Source organism: Equus caballus, chromosome 14 (genome assembly GCF_041296265.1).
Source record: "Equus caballus isolate H_3958 breed thoroughbred chromosome 14, TB-T2T, whole genome shotgun sequence".
In the NCBI taxonomy this organism is placed as follows: Eukaryota; Metazoa; Chordata; class Mammalia; order Perissodactyla; family Equidae; genus Equus; species Equus caballus.
Window position 1 is genome coordinate 38767938 of NC_091697.1, and position 12691 is coordinate 38780628.

The 12691-nt window shown below is 38.7% G+C and overlaps 1 protein-coding gene across 1 annotated transcript in view; it reads right to left on the minus strand.

The window, feature by feature from the left end:
• The window catches only part of LOC138917344 (uncharacterized), a 382587-nt gene that overhangs the window by 253238 nt on the left and 116658 nt on the right, over nt 1-12691 (minus strand). The window lies entirely within an intron of this gene.

Consider the following 12691-nt stretch of genomic DNA (forward strand, 5'->3'; position numbering starts at 1 on the left):
TATGTCTCCTTTTTATAGATGAGACACTAAGGAGAGGGGAGATAAAGAAACTTGCCAAAGGAACACAGAGTGTAAATGGCAGAGCTGTGCTCAGACCGGGTCTATCTGACTAGATCCAGGCTCTAAACAATGACATTGTGCTATAACCTCGGGTGAGAGAGTCAGTATCCACAGCTATAACATGAGTATAACGACAGTGTTCCCAACTCGCAGTGTCATTGCAATGACTGAAAAATTAAATCACTTTACAAATTGCAAAGCTTTCACAAATTTGAGGAGAGAGTGGAATAATGAAGGGAATGTAAGCATCAGATGACTAAGATAGACTACATCCATTCATTCATGTGGTTGCCCTTACTATGGATCAGGCAATAGGCTAGGTGCTGGGCACCCATTAGTGCCTAGAAACAATGAGTAGGGTCCCTGCATTTCAAGAAGGACATCTCCTCCTGGCAAACAGAGCCAAGAAATAAAGGGACACAAAAGGCATATTTATTAACTAGCAGATCCCTTAAAGGTGTATGATGTAACAGCTAATTACAATATAGTGGGATAATCTAAAGTGTTGACAGACAAAGTCCCCTTCAACCCTCAGATTCTATAACTTACTTTTCAGCCTCATAACAAGAGATAATCCCTATCCTTCCTTAATTCACTCAGACCCCCGGCCTAGGATTACCAGCCACTTTTCTATTCATTATAGCAAATTCTACTCTCTATAATAATTACTCTTCACTTTTGTTGCTATCAGGAGGGGGGGTCACCCCTTTATGACAAAGTTGCCCCCTCTACCTTCACTCTGAACCCTATTTCCTTCCATCTACTTCTCCCATATCCATCACTCATCACATCAACATCTAACTTCTTTCCTTTTTTGTTACCGGATACATCATTTCTATCTACTTTCAACTAACTTAAGCCTCCTCTCACCTAAACTTGAAACCACTTCAGTTAATAATCCATGTTAACTTTAAGCTGTTTTAGTTTTTTTTCTCTTTTATTCACAAATCTCTCCCACAAGTAATCCATTTTACTATATCCCTTCATTTCCTTAGGTATGGTCACCATTTCTCGCCACATGCTTCCAACATCTTCATTCTACCAAGACCTCACATGAAGTCCTGTTAAGATGGTCTTCACCAGTGCTCAGAATCTCCAACTTTACTTGTGAATTTTACATAGCCCTTGTGAAAACTTTGCACTCTTGATTTCCCAAATATTCCATTAAGATGGAGGAGTGGTGCTGGAGTCAGAGAGATTGGGAATCGAGGCCTGACTCAACCAACTTCCTAGTTGTATAAGCTTAGACCAATTTTTCGTTTCTTAGCCCTGTGTTCTTCATCTCAAAAACTGAGACTGAAAGCTGTTCTCATTCATGAAATTATTCTGAGAATTCAACGACCTCTTGCATGTCAAGCCTGGCACACAATAAGATCTCAGTGCCAGTCATTATCATTATTATTATTATTGCTGCTGTGATGATGACTACAGCGACAACTGCTACTGCTGCTGCTGCTGCTACTAATGTGCATTTACCTCTTAAATCACTCCTCTTTCTCGTATTGGTCCTTCTTCATTCCATCCTAACGGTAGGCATCTTCTATGATAAGCTCTCAGCCACCCACTCTCAGGGAATCCATCTTGACGTCTACTATAAGCTTGATACAATGTCATATATAAGCCGTTTTCAGAACATCTTTAGTTGGCTACTTTGACATCACCACCCAGTCACCATAACTGAATATCTAATCTCTGAGAAATACCACCTCTCCTTTAGAGCCTCACACTTGAAAGATGGGAGTCCTATGGGATCATTTTCCTTTCCATTTCCCCATCACCAATTACCACACTCTGGGTGTTTTGTTTTTCTGAATTGTCCCTCCTTTTCACTGTAGTTCAAGCCATTACCACATGCTGACTAACCACATTGACCTCCAAGACTTCTCTGACCCTGTTCTCTTTTCTTCAATGATACACCTACCACCAATGCCAGTTTAATGCGACTTTTATCACCTGTGTTTTGTTTAAGAACTTAGATTCTTTTTGAATTAAGGTCTGACTCCCTACTCAGACATTGAAGTCCTTGCTATTTCCTCCCATCCTCCCTATCCAACACTGTCTCTAGAAATGGCCAAACTGTGATCATTTCAGTCCTCACAGTGGAGTTTATTTTATTCTTCTCATCCAGATCCCCATGTCCTTTGAATAATCAAGTTTACACTTCCTTCAAAGTTCTACATAGTATTTCATTGCATATGTAAGGAGGGGAAGGGAGCAGGGGAGACCAACTTTCCAGATTACCTTTGGGTCTGAAAGGTGTGAGTTAGAGTCCTGACTCTGCTTCTGACAAGCCACGTGACCTTAGACAAGTTGCCTACCCTCCCTAATGGCTTGACTTCTTCACATGTAAAACACAAATTTCATAGAGCATCAGCTCTCAAAGTGTTGCCTACAGACCCGGGAGGCTGGGCAGCCACAGTATCCTCAGAACCTATCAGGGAGTCTGCAAGGACAAAACTACTTTATGGTAACATTAAGATGTCGTGTGTCTTCATCATTGTGTTGACATTTGCACTGAACACGCAAAAGCAATGGAGGGTAAAACTGCTGGTGCCTCAGCGCGAATCTAGGCAGTGGCACCAATCGTTGTGTTCTTCACCACTCAGTGATGACAGAGAGAGGCAGGAAAGGGGGAAAGTTTTGTTTCACATAAAAATGCCCTGAATGAAGCAGTAAATAAGGCTAATAATATTAAATTTTGTCTTGAATGCTCGTCTTTTCAATATTCTCTGTGATAAAATGGGTGGTGCACATAAGGCACTTCTGCTGCTCCCTGAAGTGCAGACTGTCTCAAGGAAAAGCACTTGTGCAGTTGTTTGAGTTGTGAGCTGAACTAGCTAGTCTTTTTCATGGAGCATCATTTTTACCTGAATTAATGACTGAGATTAACTATGGTTAGAAGTCTGAGATTAACTATGGTTACCTCAAGGAAAACAATTGACAACATTCATTACCAATGATAACATTTGATCTATCAAGTGACAAAATTAGAATTTGGGGAAATTTGCATCTGCCACTGAGAGGTTGATAGGTTCCTACTAAATACAGGGTTTTCTGAGGAAGTTGGCGGTGATAGTAACACATATGATTTTTTTCTAATACTATATAATGAAATGTGTCAACATTTGGAGATCTGCATAATTTGGTGAGCCAATATTTTGCAAAGGACCAGTGCATGATGTTATAACATCCTACAGTCATGTACTGCATAACGATGTTTCGGTCAACAATGGGCCACATATACAATGGTGGTCCCATCATATTAGAACCATGTAGCCTAGAAGTGTAGTAGGCTATGCCATCTAGGTTTGTGTAAGTATACTCTATGATGTTTGCACAATGACAAAATCGCCTAATGACGCGTTTCTCAGAACTTATCCCCATCATTAAGCAACACATGACTGTACATAGGTAACACGTGAGGTGAGCAATGGATTTTAAGTTAATAGGGTAAAAAATGTTCATCAATATATCTCTGATTCCACATTAAAACTAACTTTCTAGAAACTTCCACTTGAGTTTTAGTTTAACCTCAAAGGACAATCTCCACAATTATCTCAAAAGGATACTAAAACACTGACCTTTTCTACCTCATACCTGTATAAGGTAAGATTTTCTTCATACATGTCAACCACAACAACGTATCACAATAGATTGAGTGTGGAAGCAAATACAAGAATCCTGGTGTCTTCTATTAAGTCAAACATTAAAGAGATTTGCAAAAATGTAAATCAGTGCTGTCCTTACCACATTTTTAAATTGTGCAAATTATAATATTTTCATAAAATGTATCTTATTTGTTAACACATGACAGGTTAATTATTATTTTAAATGAATTAATAATTTTTAAATGTTTTATTTTTAATTCTTAATAAACATAAATATGTATCACCCACATAAACAAAAGCTCTTTGGGGTCCTCAGTCATTTTCAAAAGTCGAAAGAAGTCGTGAAACCAAGAATTTTGCAAATTGCTGTCACAGAGTTGTTTTGAAGGTTAAATGTGCTTCCTTGTGTAAAATGCCCAGCACAAACGCTGGTACCTAGTGGTATTTAGTAAATATTAGGTTTCTTACAAGCATTTAAGTATAATCGGTACCAGAATATATGTTCATATGTTTCTATAATTTATCCAATAAAATTGAAACAATATGTTCAGGAGATCTTCTAGAATCCTAGATTTAGCTAGTATTCATTAATGCCTTATGTAGTTAAATCTAGATACACATTCCATTTTTAAAAACTTCAGTTGTCAAGATTGCAATAGTAAATTTCACAGACAGAGACATCTTCATTTAATTTTAAAGATGACACTTTAAATCACACCAATAACCCAGCCCCAGAAACTACTTTTCCATTTTATCAATCTAAGACAGCATCGCCTCTCGCCTGGATTATTTCAACCATCTCCAACACAACCCCTTGCCTGAACCCTTGCTACCTTTCAGCCTGTTCTCAACACAGCAGCCAGAACCATCCTGTTAAAGCATAACTGAGATCCTGTCTCCACCCTGCTCAAAACTTGCCTCTAGCTCAGCACCTAGCTCAGAGCAGAGCCAGCGTCCTTGCCATGACTGCCGCATCTCACTCCCGGTCACCTCCTATTGCTCTCCTTCCTGATCGGGTCACTCCACTCTGGCCACCCTGGTCTCCATGCTATTCTCCTGACACATCAGACCTTTTGCACTTAATATTCTCATCTCTGGAAAACTCTCCTCCAGAGAGCCATCACTTCTTTCAGATATTAAGAGGGAAACTTTAGCTAAAAATTCTATTAGCTGCCAGCCCACATTCCACACACCCACATACCATCTGCCCCCATGTACTCCCCATTCCCTCTCTGCATATTCTCTTTAACAGTTACTACTATGTGACATACTTCTGGTTTATTTGTTGTCTCTCTCCCCCACTGAAGCGCAATTCCAATGAGGAGAGGATTTTTCTCTCTTTCTTCTATGATGTGCCTGACACATAGTGGATCCTCAATATATATTTGTTAAACGGGTAAATGAATGAATAAACAAATGAACAACTATTAAGACCTTACCGAATCAGGTTCTTTCTCAAAAACTTAAAGGAAGGAGGAATTTTTCTGAGCATAATCCCTGGGCAACATTTATAGGTGATCTTGACCCTCAACTCCAGATCTCCCGTGGAGAGTGCATTTCAGTATCCATGGAAAGCACCATGGAAAGCGCAATAGTTTCAAGCAGATTGGCAATTTTGCTGGAGGAGACTATGAATTCTTTTCTTCCAAGAATGAAGATAAACAACGCCTCAGGGAGAGGAGGGTAATTGACTTAGGCCATCCCAGCAGAGAAAGCAAAATCACTTGGAGAAATAAAGACCAGGATTGGTCAAAACACAGCATCTTCCAGTTACACTTGAAGGTAAGAAAATAATACATTGTTTTCTCATCGCGTTGTATCCCTCATTTTACCCTGAGAACCTGTGCACTGTGGCTGAAGATTTTGAAGAAAACCCACTAGGAAGTCATTTAAAAATCCACACACACATGGAGGAAGCAAATTTAATTCAATTTCAAGAACACGTTAAAAAAAAAGAGAGAGAGTAAGGCCTAATGAGAACCTGCTGCCTCAAACTGCAGCCAGGTGGGAAGCCAGGCTGCAAGGGGCAGCTGCGATTCAACAGCCTTGCATCTGAACGGAGAGCCTCCACACCCTGGGGAATAACTCCGGTCAGTATTGCTATAATTTATCTGGCTTCCAGCTTCAGTTGGTACTCCCCTCCTCTGGTCAAGTCAGAATATCCCAATCGTCCACTCCAAAATGCATTCGATCTCTTCAAGGTTCTTTCAAAGTTTGTCTTCATCAGAATTGGAGCTCATTGCTTCCCTGATAACATTTCCTAAAATGGTACCAAAGTGCACCTCCCCTCTGGATTTTGTCTCTCTCCCAGCGTGAAAAGCCATATTAGTTAGGGTTCCGATCAAAAATCTCGGAGCTTAACATATGGCTGACAGCACGAAGGTAATATCACCTGGTCCTCACCCTGGGGACCTGTGAGGTGTAAATCTTCCCTCTGCCACTTACTAGGTATGTGGACGAGTTATTTCACCTTTTTGACGCATTTCCACCACCCCTTAAAATCAAGATCACCTGTGTCTCTATCTTATAGAAGTACTGGAAGAACTGACTGAAATAAGGCAGGGACGTAGCACGTGATCATCAACAGCCGTGTTCACAAGTTCATCAAGTGAAAACTCACATAGGGTCAAAATACCATTTGCACCCTAGAAACCACACACAGTTCTTCTCCGCAAGATGCTCAAACTAGGTAACTGCCCCGGGAAATGTATCAAGTCTCCTAGGATTTGTCTCTCTGGGGCCAAGGCTCACTGACAAGATTTGCCGGCAGCCTCACCCATGCTGCTTACCTTTGTATTTCTGTCTCCTTGTCTGAGGAGTGGCTGGGGAGGGGCAGCAAGTACATATAGTTAAAGGCATAGACCATGGGACTCTTCTGTAAAGCACACAGCACAGTGCCTGGTATAAAGCAAACATTCCATGTATATATATGTTAGCCACTGTTATTAATTATTGTTTCTGGTTATTTAACTACTTAACATAAGGCTATGCGGGGTTGGAGAGGGCCACAGAAGGACTCATGAAATCTGTGGGAACCCAGAAGTGAGTCTCTTGCTAGTGGAAAATGAGCAGGAGACATCCCAGAGAGAGGAGGAATCTGTAGCTTCCATCAGGGAACTTAAGCAAGATACACCCACCTGCTGGTAAAATCTTCTGGTTCTCAGATCTTATGCCCATGGAATTTAAAGCAAGCCAGAAAGACCCAGACATAGATAAGGAGAGCTTGTGACTTTCATGTCACTTACAGACCCCACAGGAATAGGAAATGGAACCCTTAACTACCCTCCTCATAGCCCCCCAAGGGGTCGAAAGTTAATGAAAGTTAAATGAGATGAAGAGATTATGCAGGAATAATATATTCAAACATCATTTCTTGAGGGTGGTCTTCTTTGACCCCTAACTAAACTATTTCCTCCTGATATACGATCCTGTGCTAGTAAGCACCACCACAATCATAATACTTATCATACTTGTTTTAATTACCTGTCTATTATAAGTCTTCCCCACTACATTGAAAGTTCAAGGGCAAGGACTAGGTTTGGCACATTAGAAGTATTTGATAAATATTTATTGGATAATGATAAATGAGTGTGCTCTCTCTTTCTATGTGTGTGTGTGTATATATATGTACATGTGTGTGTATTTATATATTGAAAAATGCAGACATATATCAGCTAGTCTACACCTTCAGATTCGCTGCTCTTTTCCTCAACTTAATTTTTCAAATTAAACCACTTTCAGACTCAGAACTCATTTTTTATTTGTCAAAGAGTAAGCAATAACTTCGAGTTTATGAAAACCTTGAATTATACTTTAGGGCTCTAGCTGCTTTGTCTGTGACAGTCATCAAATTGTTTTTGTTTCAGCCTTTCCACTTCAAAAGCTATATTCCCTAGGTTTTATTTTACTCTTTAAAAATATGTAATGCAGAAATCTTGAAAATCTTAAGTGAATCTCTAGAGAGGCTCCGTGGAAGTATACCCAATACAGGGAAAAGACTGATTTCCACAAAGCATGCATTTCATCAAGAATACTTTGCAAGGTACCTAGTGAAATGAGATTTCAAAAGCTTGCAAAAAGGGAATGACTCTTTCAAAGACAGACCTGAAATTCAATATCTTAATCGTTTGTAAACCCTCTGATTATTTTCATCTTTCTTGTTTCAGAACTGAACTCCCAGTTCTGATACTGTAGTCCAGGGGCTAATTAATAATCCCTACAAGAGTGTTTAGGGAAAGAAACTATACATAAAACTGAGGTTGAGCTTGAATTGAGGTTTGACTCAATTTCTCAACTAAAAATCATGCTGCAACCTTTCTAGAAGGATGAAATGTACCAATAGGTTTAACAAGTTTAAATGTCAGGATTGTCAGTTAAAAGCAGGAAATAACCATTTAGAGTTTTCAGGTAACCTTCTAAAAGAAATTCTTTTAGAAGCAAATTGGTCCCAAATTTACATTATGTGACAGGGTTCCTTAGAAAATGTCACATCTTTGTTTTCCTACTGATGGCTCTGATCTTCCTCACGTATCTCTACACGCAGGGTACTAGGGAAAAGGAAAATCAGTGGTTTTGCCCCATGCAATAATAGTAAAAGATTTTTAAGTAAATATTCAGCAATTCAAGTAAATTGTTCTGTCTCTCCCGCCTCATGTTTCCCTCCAAAGGGCACTGTATTATGGTGGGAGGGGCTGTGCCTCTAATGATCTCATAGTGACCAGGGAAAAGGGGATTTTGTAATTTTCAGGGAATCTTCTGGATTCTCAGGTCCTGTGATGAATGGATGACCTAGTCAGCTCCCTGTTGTGAGGTATGACTATCCCCTAGGTTTTTGGGGTAGGGGCAAATGTTTAAACCCACCACTCGAATCCATGTTTCCAACTTTGGGGCCCATTTTCAAGATGATAATCATGGTAGCCTCTGCAGCCACATAGGGTCTCATGGTTATATCTGGGTCCCCTGAACACAAGGCTCAGACCTGCCTCCCACAACCAGTACCTCCAGTAAGGTACATCCATACGATGGAATACCTTTTTGTTAGTGTCATCCATTTGCTTCTGACTCCAAGCGACCCTGTGTACAGCAGAGCAGAACCCTGTCCAGTCTTTCTGCACCATCCTCTCACCTTCCGGCACTGTATCAGACAAGGCTCCACTGCTATTCATAGGGTTTCCATGGCCAATTTTTTCAGAAATGGGTAGCCAGCTCCTTCTTCCTAGTCTGTCTTAGTCTGGAAGCTAGGCTGAAATCTGTCCACCGTGGGTGACCCTGCTGATATTTGAAATACCAGTGGCATAGCTTTCAGCATCACAGCAACAGGCAGCCACCACAGTATGACAACCAACAGACGAGTGGTGTGGTTCCCTGACCGGGAAAGGAATCCAGGCCATGGCACTGAGGGCGCTGAATCTTAAGCAGTACACCACCAAATGGAATACTACTTAGCAGTGAAAGACACAAACTGATTCAACAGCACGGATGAATCTCAAAAGCACATGCTAAGTGAAAAAAACACAAAACACTATATACTAGGTAATACCATTTATATGAAATTCTAGAAAAGGCAAAACTATAGTTGTAGAAAGCAGATCAGTGACTGCAAAGGCCAAAGATTAGGGGAGGGGATTGACCTCAAAGGGGCACAAGGGGACATTGTGAGGAAGTAGAAATATTCTATATCCTGAATGTGAAAATGGCAGTTACAGGACCATATATTTTTTTCAAAACTCAAGGACTTGTACACAGAAAGTTGGTGAATATTAATGAACTTAAGTTATGCCTCAATAAGTCCTGATCTAAAAAATATAAAAATTATAACAGTAGAAAATCAGTGAATCATTCCCTATTTAACTGTTAGTTAGAATTAAAGCCCTATATTTCCATGAGAAAAAAAGGTATTGCCCAATGGTCGCAACAAGTTGAGTTCTCAAAGCTAGTAGGTTCCTCTCAAATGCAATGGTTCCCAAACTCTCATGTGCATAGGAATCACCTAGGGAATCTGATTCCATCTGTCTAGGATGGGGCCCAAGATTCTGCATTTCTAAAAAGCTCCCAGGGGATGCTCATGTTGCTGGTCCACAGATGGTCCACACAGACACTCCGAACAAGACTTTAATAGACCCACAACTTCTGCTATCAGAAGCTTTGATTGCTTATGATGCGTTGATTTTGTCTGTTTCAAACATAGATTCTGCCAGTTTTGCTGGCATATCTTAAATTTTGCTTGCTATCTTAATTAGATAATTTAATTAAACATTACATGAAACAATGTATTTCTAGTGTGATAAAGATTTGATTTACCAAAAACTAAGTTGAATATTTTGTGAAGACTTTATGAGTGTGAGTTTATAAAACCAGTACTCTTGAATTAGATGTAGACAAGACAACTATAAAAGATTGTATAAATTTAGAAGGTTTTTCCACACAGATTACTCCAAAGTTGTGTTTTTAAAACAGACTTACTGAGGTATAATTGACATAAAATACAAAAATACATTTTAAACAGTACAATTTGATAAGTTTGACATATGCATAGATGCATGAAACCATCACCACAATCAGCATAATGAGCCTATCCATCACCCTCCAATGTTTCCTTATGTCCCTTTGTAATCTCTCCCTGCTGCTTCCACCTCCCAGGACTCCTCCTGCCATCTCTTCCATTTTCTAGTGATCCAGAAGGTTGCTTTTAGTCACTATAGACTGCATTTTCTAGATTTTTTCTAAATAAATGGAATCATAAAATATATATGCTTTTTTGGTCTGGCTTCTTTCATTCAGCATAATTATTCTGAGATTCATCTATGTTTTTCTGTGTAGTTTCATTCCTTCTATTGTTGATTAGTATTCTATTGCATGGATAGACCACACTTTATTTATTTACCTGCTGACGGACATTTGAGTTGTTTTCAATTTTTGTCTTTAACAAATAAAACTGCCATGAACATTAGTGTACAACTCTTTGTATTAACATATATTTTGATTTCCTCTGAGTAAACACTTAGGAGTTGAATGACTGAGTCATACAGTAGATATATGTTTAATTTCCTTTCAAACTGCCAATCTGTTTTCCAAAGTGGGTTGCACCATTTTACATTCTGACTGACAGTGTAAGAGAATTCTGTTGCTACACATCCTTGACAATTATTGGTATGGTCATTCTTTTTAATTTTAGCCACTCTACTAGGTATAAACTGGTATCTCATGGTTTTAATTTTCATTTCTCTAATTACTAAACTAATAACATGTTCATGCCTTTATTTGCTTTTCTTATATGTTTTCTGGTGAAGTGTTTATTCAGATCTTTTGCCCATTTTTTAATTGAGCATTTCGTTTTCTTATTTTTAAGATTTAAGAGATTTTTATATATTCTCATACAGGTCCTTTATCACATATGTGATTCACAAATATTTTCTCCCACTCTGTGGCTTGTTTTCACACTCTCTTAACAGTGTCTTTCAGAGAGTAGAAATTCTTAATTTTGATGGTCTGATTTATTTTTATCTTTCTTTTTTGGATTGTTTGTTGCTGTATATATTTAAAGTGGTTTTCCTATAGAGAACATGTAGTTGGATCTTACATTTTTTATCCAAACCAACAGTCTCTGTCTCTGAATTGGAGTATTTAGACAACTTACATTTAATGTGACCATTAATATGGTTGAGGTTTAATCTACCACCTTACTATTCATGCCACGTGTTCTTTGTTATTCTTTTACCTCTTTTCTGCCTTTTTTTGGGGGGTGGGAGATTAAATGTTTTTTTATGATTCTATTTTATCTCTTGTGTTGCCTTATTAACTACAACTCACTATTGTGATATTTTAGTGGTCTTTAGAATTGATAGTGCATGTATATATGTGTGTGTGTGTGTTGTTTTGATTTTCTTAATATATTGTTTCTGTTTCATTTTTCACAGTTTTTATTTTTATTGCTATCTTTTCAAGTTCATTAATATTTCCTTCTGCAATCGTTTAATCTGTAATTAATTCCATCCATATTTTTTAGCCCCAACATTTTAATTTCCATATCTACAAATTTGGGGATATATATAATCTTTCCCATGTCTTTACTTAACATAATCAATCTTTTCTCTTGCTTCCTGAACATAGGGAGTACAGTTACAATTATTTCAATATACTTGTCTACTGAAGATCCCTGGAGTTTTTCCCTCTCTGAGCAGCTCTCTTCTGTCCAGTACTCCACCCTGCAAATTCCAGCTGCCTTGGCCTCACTGGACTCCCAGATCTAGCTCTTCAACTCTGGTGGACTGCTGACTCTGACTGGGCTGTCCCTCTCTGAACTTCAACCTGGAAACTCACTCCAGGTAGCATGTAGGGACAATTGTATGGCTTATTTATTTCCTGTCTCTCAGGGATCATTGTCATTCGTTGCCTGATGTCCAATGTCTTGAAAACTCCTGTTTCATACATTTTGTATGTTTTATTAGCTGTTTCAACCAAGAGAGTAAATCTTATTCCTGTTACTCCATCTTGGCTGGTAGTAGAACTCGTTACAATTGTCTTAATTTCTTGCGCCACTTCAAGAATCCGAAGTTGAACATCACAGAAGATTCCTTATGAATACAGTACATGCAAGAAAGAAAACACTGTGCCCCAATAAGCAAACATATCTTCAAAGCAAAGGCTGTGATTGTTTATCCAAAGAATGGTAAATATATGTGCATTTACATTGTGTAAGTTAAATTAAAATGTTTAATATATCAATTAGCATGTTTGATGATTTAATTCATCAACTGTTCTTGATTTTATCCGATAAAGATTTTAAACTAACATATTTCAAAATTTTTATGAAGATTTTATCTAACTCATATAAAAATGTCTAGCACAGTGCCTAGATCAGTGGTTCTCCACAATGTTTGCACATTAGCATCCACTGGAGAACTTTGAAAAATGTTTTAATGCCTGAGTCCTACCTCAAACCACTCGAATAATAATCTCTGATGGCTGGGCTTGGGGTTTGTATTTTTCAAAGGTCCCCAGGTGATTTAGACACAGCTTGAGAG